At 38.8% G+C, this 9,544-nt stretch overlaps 1 non-coding gene across 1 annotated transcript; it reads left to right on the top strand.

The window, feature by feature from the left end:
• The first annotated feature begins 376 nt into the window (after nt 1–376).
• LOC121100019 lies at nt 377–483 on the top strand. The gene has a single exon (XR_005831760.1). It is a non-coding gene; the product is annotated as a U6 spliceosomal RNA (small nuclear RNA).
• Nucleotides 484–9,544: the final 9,061 nt, after the last annotated feature.

Here is a 9,544-nt window from a genome sequence, read left to right as displayed (position 1 = left end):
AAACCAGACAAAAAGGGACAGATATTATATGGTTCCACATATATAAGGTACCTAGAGTAGTCAAATTAATGGAGACAGAGAACAGAACAGTGCTTTTCAAAGGCTGAGGAGAGGAGGAAATGGGGAATTATTGTTTGATGGGTACCAGGTTTCAGTTTGCAATGATGGAAAAGTTGTGGTGGTAGATGGTGGTGATGATTGCACAACAATGTAAATGCACTTAATGCCACTGAACTGTACGCTTAAAATGGTTAAATGTAAGTTTTATGATATGTATATTTTATCACAGTAAAACAAAAAAATAATTTTGACTTCAGTATGTGGCCATAATACTGAGAAACTGGACTTACTCTCTCCACTTAAAATTGAGAAACAAGTGCTCACTTCAGCAACACATATACTAAAATTGGAACAATGCAGAGAAGATTAGTATGGCCCTAGTGCAAGGATGACAGGCAAATCTGTGAAGGGTTCCATTTAAAAAAAGTTGGGAAAAAAGACAAAATATGAAGTAATGGTTTTCAGACATTGGACACATGAAATCTAGGACAGTAATCTCTCAGAGAAAAGAAATAAATGAGGTGAGTCCTATGATAGCCCTAGTTTAGTGCCTAGAGAGTTTCCAGGCTCTAGCATAGGGAGGAAAATCCCAAACAGAGCCTGGTAATCTCCCTGAGTTGAGTAGCCAGAGCTGTGAGTCTGGAAGAGGCAAGGTAGACAGAATTCACAGGGCAGAGTGCCAGAGAGGAGAGAGTGGCACAGAGAGAGAACAAGGGCTCCAGAAAACTGGTTCCTTTTCATTCTTCAGTAAGTAGCCACTGGATATGTGAATGAGGAATCTACCCAAGTAAGGGAAAAGACCCACTGGAAAGGAGCTCACAATCTTCAGACGTCACACAGGGCCAGGAATAATTTATGTTCCTAGCACTCAGGGTGGAAGAATCTTGTGCTACACTGGTTATCAAGAAAAAGGCTCAGAAGGGTATTGTTTTGGTATGGCCAAACTCATAACCCTAATCTAATCATGAACATGAACCAGATAAAATCCAAAAGAGGGGCATCCTATTATAACCTAACCAGTGCCTCTGAAAACTTCAAAGGTCATCAAAAACAAGGAAATTCTGAGAAACTATCACAGCCAAGAGGAACCTAAGGAGACATGACAAATAAATGTGATTTGGTATACTAGAAGAATCTTGGGGGGAAAAGTATATTAGGGAAAGATTAAATCTGAAAAAACTATGGACTTTAGCTGATAATAATGTATAAATATTGGTTCATTAACTGTAACAAATATACCATACTATTGTAGGATGTTTATAATAGGGGAAACTGGATGTCCGGTGGGGGTGAGTGGGATGGCTAAAATGGGAACTCTCTCAACTATTATATTAGCCTTCTACAGTTGTCAGAACAAATACCACCGATTGGGCAGCTTAAACCACAGAAACTTATTTTCTCATAGTTCTGGAACTGGGAAGTCCAAGATCATGGTGCCTTCAGGATTGGTTTCTAGTGAGAGCTCTCCTCCTGACTACTAGATAGCTGCCTTCTCACTGTGTCCTCGCTTGGCCTTTCCTCTGTGCATGTGTGTAGAAACAGATTGATCTCTGGTGTCTCTTCCTCTTCTTAGAAGGACACATGCCAGGGCCTCATCCTTATGATGTCACTGAACCTTAATAACCTTCCTAAATGCCCTATTTCCAAATACAGTCACATTGGGGGTTAGAGCTTCAACAATATGAATTTTGAAGGGACACAATTCAGGCCCTAACAGACAGGAAAGAGATGTGAGGACAAAATATTTTGAAGAAATAATGGCTGAAAAATTTCCACATTTAAGGAAAATCCTAAGCCCAGAGATCTAAGAAGCTCAACAAACGCAAGCATAAGAAACAAGAAGAGAACTACACTGAAGCACACATCAGAATCAAATTGTTCCAAACCAGAGGAAAATCTTACAAACTGCCAGAAAAACAAAGATAAGAATGACAATAGACCAGTGAAGTTCTTGTCTGAAAAAATGCAAACAAGAAGACAATGAAGCAATGTCTTTAATGCACTGACAGAAAAAAACCAAACCAAACCCAACAACAACTGTCATCCTAGAATTTTATACCCAGTGAAAACATCTTTCAAAGTGAAAGGACAAATAAAGACTTCTTCAGATACACAAAAGCTGAAAAGATTTGCCCCAGCGGATCTGCACTACAAGAAATGCTAAAGGACATTCAGGAAGAAGGAAAATTATACCACATGGAAATCTGGATTGCACAGAGGAAACAAGAACACCAGCAATGGTTAACTTTGTGGGTGGATATAAAAGACGTTTTTTAGTTATTATTTTTTTAAAAATCTCTTTAAAACATAATTGATTATTTGAAGTAAAAATAAAAATACATTGTGGGGTTTTGGTAAATAATTATAATAAAAGTAAGTTCAGAGTGATGCTACGGGAATGACCCAAAACTGTGAAATAGGGGGAGCTGTAGGAGTTTTAACTAAAACTGCTTGCTTATTCCCTCACACAGCTTACAAAATAAGCCATTTTGAAGCTCTTCCAGCATTAGTTTGATCACAAAGTAAGATGATTATGTTTCATCTGATCTTTTTACCACTTGTCATACCCTTTGTATAGTGATCGCTAGGCTCACAATTCCTCTGGAAATAAGACGCCATTTTAAATAACATCTGTCTGGGAAAACTGGAGCAGCTCAGAGTCCTTCTTTACTGATTTCAAACAGGAGTCATTTAAAATAAACTTAGGCTTAGCTTCTAGCACAAACGTACTCCTTTTTTAAAAAAATAAATTAGAAAGGTGAGCTAGAAGTATCTCTTTAAAAGTTAGAGTCAGGGGCGCCTGGGTGGCTCAGTTGGCTAAGTATCTGCTTTCAGCTCAGGTCATGATCCCAGGTCCTGGGATTGAGCCCCACCTCAGGCTTCCGGCTCTGCAAGGAGACTGCTTCTCCCTCTCCCTCTGCCTGCTGCTTCCCCTGCTTGTTCTCTCTCTCTTTCTGTCAAATAAATAAATAAAATCTTAAAAAAAAAAGAGGCAGACATTTGGTTAGGGGCATCATACATGGCACAACTAACTACACCCTTTGTCAAGCAACTTGAGGTAATGGAGGGACGGAGGGAAAAATTGGACACAATAGGCTGGGTTAAAGATGGGACAGTGGGTTTGGATTTGTAAAATGCTCTGCATATTTCCTTATTCCCACATATGTCCTTATTGGAAGCACCACTCTGGGTCACTTTTTAACAGTCTTATCTTTTTGTCTTTTTCCCAAGAATATGGGTCTTGCTTCCTCACAGAGAAGGCAGACTGCTTGATGGTAGGGACCCCACTTTGGCCTCTGAAAGTACAGTAACTACTCCATGATAGGTGTGGCAAAATAAACAAGGAGAAAAAAATGCTTCATATATATGTAAAAATAAATGAGTTAAAAGTGATTTTCTGTATGAATCAGCCCTCAGAGTTGGAGAGGGTTGGGAAGAAATCAGTTATATTTGCTGTTTGTTTTTCCAAATTTTTGAGGTGGTATTCACAAATAAAATTGTAAGATATTTCAAGTGTACATTGTGATGATTTGATATATATATATATATACATTATGAAAGGATGTAATATGCTACTTAATAAAATAAGCAGATAATAAGATAGTGTATAGTGTCAAAAGATAAATATTCATCAAGTTGAGTGGTGGGATTTTAGACTTTTTTTCCCCTTGTTTGCTTGTTTGTATATTCTACTTTATAAGAATATGTTTTATTTATAAAACTAGGGAAAAATTACACAAAGTTTTATTTTTTACTTGAATGAAATTCTGGACTCTCATTGAGAATTTGTACACTCAAGAGAATTTTCTGAATTATCACCTGTTTTCAATGGTTCAGGGGTGTTCTTACCTGGTGAGAGGTATGTGAGTACATTCCCTTCAATAGAAAATAAGCCACCCTTCCAATAGCCCAGGCAGCTCTTGAAAGTGTGAAGCTAAGGAATCCTCAAGAAACCAACAGAGAAGTCTCAGGAACATTGGAAACAACCCAATGGTCCAGTGTTATAAGGTTTTTAAAACTAAATTATGATACCTCCAGATAATTGGAATATTTGCAGTCATTAAAATCTATGTTCAAAAGAACATTTAATAACATGGGAAGCTGCTCAAATTTTAACATTAAATTTAAAAATTTACATGCAATGTTATGCTATTTGAAAAGAATTATGTATGTAATTTAATTTCTAAAAGGAAATAGACCCAAATATTAATAAACCTTATCCCTGGGTGATAAAAATATGAATAATCTCGGCTTCTTCACTCCTCTGGTTCAAAAATTCCTACCATGACTTACTTTTATAATTAAAACACACACAACGTTATTATTATAATTATTTTTAAAGAAGTTGGCTTGTAGAGCTGAAGAGTGGTTCATTGCATGGAGCAGCGTGAATGTACATCCTGGTTCTGCCAAGCAGGCAAGCCACTATCCCTTTCTGTGACTCAATTTCCTTTTTTTTTTTTTTTTGTAGATTTATTTATTTGAGAGAGAGAGAGCGCATGTATGTGCACATGGTGGGGAGGGGCAGAGGCACAGGGATAGAGAGTCTTAAGCAGACTCTACACCGAGCACAGCACCCAACACCAGGCTCCATCTCACAGTCCTGAGATCACGACCTGAGCCAAAACCCAAAGTCAGTTGCTCAACTGACTAGGTCACTCAGGCGCCCCATCTGTGCCTCAACTTCCTTATCTTAAAATAGAGATAAATGATAGCACTTTCGTTATAGGGTGGTTGTAAGATTAAAAGAGTGAATTCATAGTAAAGTGCTTAACACAGTACCTGCTGTATAGTAAGCACCCTCAAATTAATCTATTGTTATTGTTGTTATTGTTGTAGATTAAAAGTTCTAATCTTCTCCCAATTTACAAGTTCCGTTCTTTCAAAAAAGGCTTTTTTCTGAGTATAATCACAGACTTCCAAGCCTCAGTGAGACCTGAAGACAATATTTATTGCAAAAAACCCTAACAATTTTCTTAAGGATCAGGTATTTAGCTTGCTGAATTAGGCAATGGAGAGCAAACTAATTAGACACCAGCCTCTGGCTGCTTTTCCTCTTTCTTGATGGCTTTAACGCTGCAGGTGTGATCACTGAGTTATACTTGTTTATTCAAAGAAAAGAAGGGTAAAGGAGCCCTCCCTGAATTTTTCCTTGGCGGGCTCCAAATTTAGAATGTATCTTCACTTCTCAGAGTTTGATTTGATCCTGTGATCCAAATTTGGGAGAAGAGACTCCATGCCCAAGATCACCCAGCTAATAAGGGGCAGATACAGGACTTGAACTTATGTCTATCTGGCTCCACACTTCCATGTTCAACTTGTATCTTGTAATACTTTCCAACCGAAAGAAGAAAAGCTTAGAGGTCATTTTATCCATCAAAACCCAATAGTGGGACATGAAGAAGATCAGTTTGCTTCCCATTTCTTATTCCTAAATGTCATCAACATAAAACAAATCAAGATCCAGCGTGGCATCAGTGCAAAGATCAGCTCCTGACTCTAAAACAGAGCACAGAGCAGAAGAGACCTACTTCCTTCATAAAACGGAGCATGAATTATAAAAAAGGCCCCATGTGCACCATGAATTGGGCTAGAAATCTGTGTCCTGATGTCATTATCTCAGGGAAATCAATTTTCTCAGTTGAGGCAACAACTCTAGGTGAATGCATAGGAAGGGAGGGGAACCTGCTCTGAAAGCCTGGGGTTTCTCTAGCTCCTGCAGCACTTACAGTCTGTGCTGTCCACACCTACCTGTCTGCCTGTTGTCTGTATCCCTATCTGCCCGGTAGTTATCTCTTTGACATGCCTTTTTCCTGCTTTAAAACTAGAACGCCATCACTTCTGTGAAGCCTGACCCTACTCTCTGGGGATAGCTAACCGTTCCCCCTTCTACTGAGTTTACTGTGTGTGGTTGTTTTCTTCCCTGTCATATCCTAATTAACTCTCTGAGGTCAAAGATTACAACTTTACTTTTTAGGGTTGATGGGAGAGTAAATGAAAATGATGTAAGTAAAGTGATAGTGTCTGCTACATAATAGGTGTTCAATAAATGCTCTGCTTTGTTGGTTCTCCCATTTGAATACCCAGGACCTAGGGCAATTCCTTCAAGGCCATGGTTACTAAACAGATTTTTTTTTCTTTCTATTTTTTTTTTAAGATTTTATTTATTTGACAGAAAGAACACAAGCAAGGGGAGCAGCAGGCAGAGGGAGAAGGAGAAGCAGACTCCCCACTGAGCAGGGAGCCCCAGAAAGGGCTGGATCTCAGGACGCCAGGACCATGACCTGAGCTGAAGGCAGACGTATAACCGACTGTGCCACCCAGGCACCCCTTCTTTTTTCTTTTCTTAAAGATGTATTTATTTGAGGCAGAGAGAGAGAGAGAGAGAGAGAGAGAGAGAGAGAGATTGAATACACATGCTGGGGGGAGGGGCAGAGGAGGAAGGAGAGAGAGAATCAGTGGGGAGCCTGATGCAGGGCTTGATCCTATGACCCTGAGATTATGGCCTGAGCCAAAATCAAGAGTTGGGCGCTTAACTGACTGAGCCACCCAGGCACCCTAAACAGATTTTTCTTGAATGAATGAGTAAATTAACAAATGCATCTACCTCCTGCCTCCAAGGCAGGCATCATATCTTACAGTGATCTATATCCCCTCAATATCTTCTTTCTTTTATTTATATCTTCCAAAATATCCATAACAACACTGGTCACATGGCTGGGTACAGTGAATAATTTGATTGATTTTCTCTTGTCATAAAGGATATTGATAGATTGACTATTTACCTCTGGGGCAGCTATAGGCAGCTATATGTCTCACATTGTCTGTTCCATCTTGAATAGAGTAAAATTGCCAGGGGTCTTATAGACAGAACTTTCAGTCTCTCTAGTAAAACTTTAGCTTAACCCACTTGCCAAGGTCTGTTTTTCTTTCTTTCTTTCTTTCTTTCTTTCTTTCTTTCTTTCTTTCTTTCTTTCTTTCTTTCTCTCTCTCTCTCTCTCTCTCTCTCTCTCTTTCTTTCTTTCTTTCTTTCTTTCTTTCTTTCTTTCTTTCTTTCTTTCTTTCTTTCTTTTTCTAAACAGTTAATAGCCAATATAAACTCTAGAGGAATAAGCCTTCCAAAGTGAGAACCCTGCTGACATTCAAGTATTTATTGTTATGATCCTAAGTAAGGCTTGGAGAGTCTCATTTATTTCTATATCCCCTGTGCCATCCTAGTATTTAGTACATAGTAGGTACTCAAAAATCATTTCTTTAATAAATGAAGTCCCTTTTAAAGAAATAAAGAGAAGTTACAAACTCTATAGTGCAATTGTGGGTCTGTGGCCTTAAAGCCATACAGTACAGTGGAGAGGTGAAAAAAATAACAATTCACATACCTGGAGCATTATGCACTTGTAAAAGCATTTTCCCACATGTTATATAATATTACTTACACAGCATTAATTGAACTCCTATTGTATAATAGGTGATTTAAATATCATTGTGTGTAATCCTGACAAATCTTAAATTATAATGCCCATTTTATAGTCGGAAAAAATAAGCTGCGATGAACCAAATGATTCACCAAGGCCACAGACTAATAGTGATCCCCCTACACCCAATTAAAATGTGAGCTTCACAAGGACAGCCTCTCTAGCACCGAGAATAGTATCTAGCATATAGTAGATGCTAAATAAATATTTGTTGAGGAAATGTTGAGGTTGGGTGACTCCAAAGCCTTTGTTCTTTCCATGACATCATCTGTTACTCTGTAAAATGGTCTTTTAAAGTATCCAGAGAAAGCACTACATCTTTTTACACCCGTGAGGAACTGAGGTCCTGGGAGATGAAGTTAATTTGCCTACAGCTCACAAGGGTGGCTGGGCCAGCACTAGAACTCAAGGTTCTGGTTTCCTAGCAGGATTTTCTGTTGGCCAGTCTGCATAGAGGCCATAAGGCAGAGACAAGTTGTGGCCCACTTCCTTTCCCCAGGAAAAGCCAGGTAGACTGGCCTAGAGTTATATCCAAGACTTTCTGCCTAAAAACCAAAAGGCATCCTGATGCTGGAAGAAAGTTATGTTCCCCAGTAGATGAGTGGACATTTTGGGGTTACTTTTTTATTACACCAGAATCTGATGTTTTGAGGTAGGGCTAAGTCTTGTGATGATGTCCCACCAGGCAGCTGCGCCCTGACAGTAGCTACTTCATCACACGGTTCTTTCCTCTTAATTGCAAATTTTATTTTATTTTTTAAGATTTTATTTTTAAGTAATCTCTACACCCCGCATGGGGCTTGAACTCACAATTCCAAGATCTGGAGTCACATGCTTTACTGACTAAGCCAGCGAGGTGCCCCAATCATATCATTTTAAATAGGCTGAACTTACCAAGTAAGAGATATGTGTTCAATTAAACATCTTAAGGTTAAACAGACTTCTCATATATATATTTTTGCCAAATGGACTTTTTCCTTCTCTTTTTTCATTTTATTTTCAATACCAAAGAAAATGTCTCTGTACATCCTACTATGTCAACTCTTTTAATTATTTGCTAAGCACCCAACTCATTATGTCCCTATGCTGGGTACAGTACAAAGTATGTAAGTAAACATATACATAAATAAATAAAAATGTATAATACTCCATATGGCATTAAAGAAGCCATGTAAAAATAGGCAAACATATACCAAATCTACAGACAATCAAATAAACCTATTATTATCTGATCTAACAGACAATGAAGTTTTTATAGCTATAGTCAAGGGACAAGCCCATCTCAATGCCATTTCTCCTTTGCTTTCAGACTGTCTTTCCTCTTTCCTTCTATTGTTTCTTCTCTTTTTAGTCTTCTAGTATCTTGCCTATTAATCTTTTCAGAGCATCAAAATCTGTGGGACAAGCCAGAGTGTATTCTGGTTACATTCACCTCTGCAATCCCCAAACTGAAGTTTCTGGTCACAGCTTGCAGAAGAGCCATACAGACTACTCCCAGTGGGGAAAGAAGTCATTGACCTTCCCAGCAGCTCATGTGCTGACAAAGCCACCAAAAGAGAGATTATGTGTGGTTATCATAGCACATGGATATGCCTTTTGTAGCTGACGTATCAGTCCCTGTACTCTCACGCTGTTTCTGTTGTACGCCCTGGCCAAGCTTACTCGGAGGACGCCATGGAGTACTGGAGCCATGTTTTCTTTGGCTGTTGTTCCTTTCCTCATCTCCACACTTAATAACGCCACATTGTGCACTGAAATACTTGGCAAAGTAAGAAAGAAATCAAGCCTGGATGCCAGAAGCAGCTCTTGTCATCGGAAAGGATCTGTGACTATCTCTTGCCCTTCTGTCTCCTCCTCGGTGCACTTTTGCTCTCCTCTAATTTTTCCATCTTATACATCTTTTATTGTTTTCTAAATATAGACATGCTAAAACCTCAGTGGAAAGACCATCTATTGAAACCAGAGTGATAGCAAGTAATGTGCCCAGCAGGCAAATCGCAAAACAAATA

The sequence above is a fragment of the Ursus maritimus genome, unplaced genomic scaffold, assembly GCF_017311325.1.
Source record: "Ursus maritimus isolate PB19 unplaced genomic scaffold, ASM1731132v1 scaffold_1, whole genome shotgun sequence".
In the NCBI taxonomy this organism is placed as follows: Eukaryota; Metazoa; Chordata; class Mammalia; order Carnivora; family Ursidae; genus Ursus; species Ursus maritimus.
The sequence above is the reverse complement of the archived record's forward strand: the minus strand, read 5'-3'. Positions and strand labels throughout refer to the sequence as shown.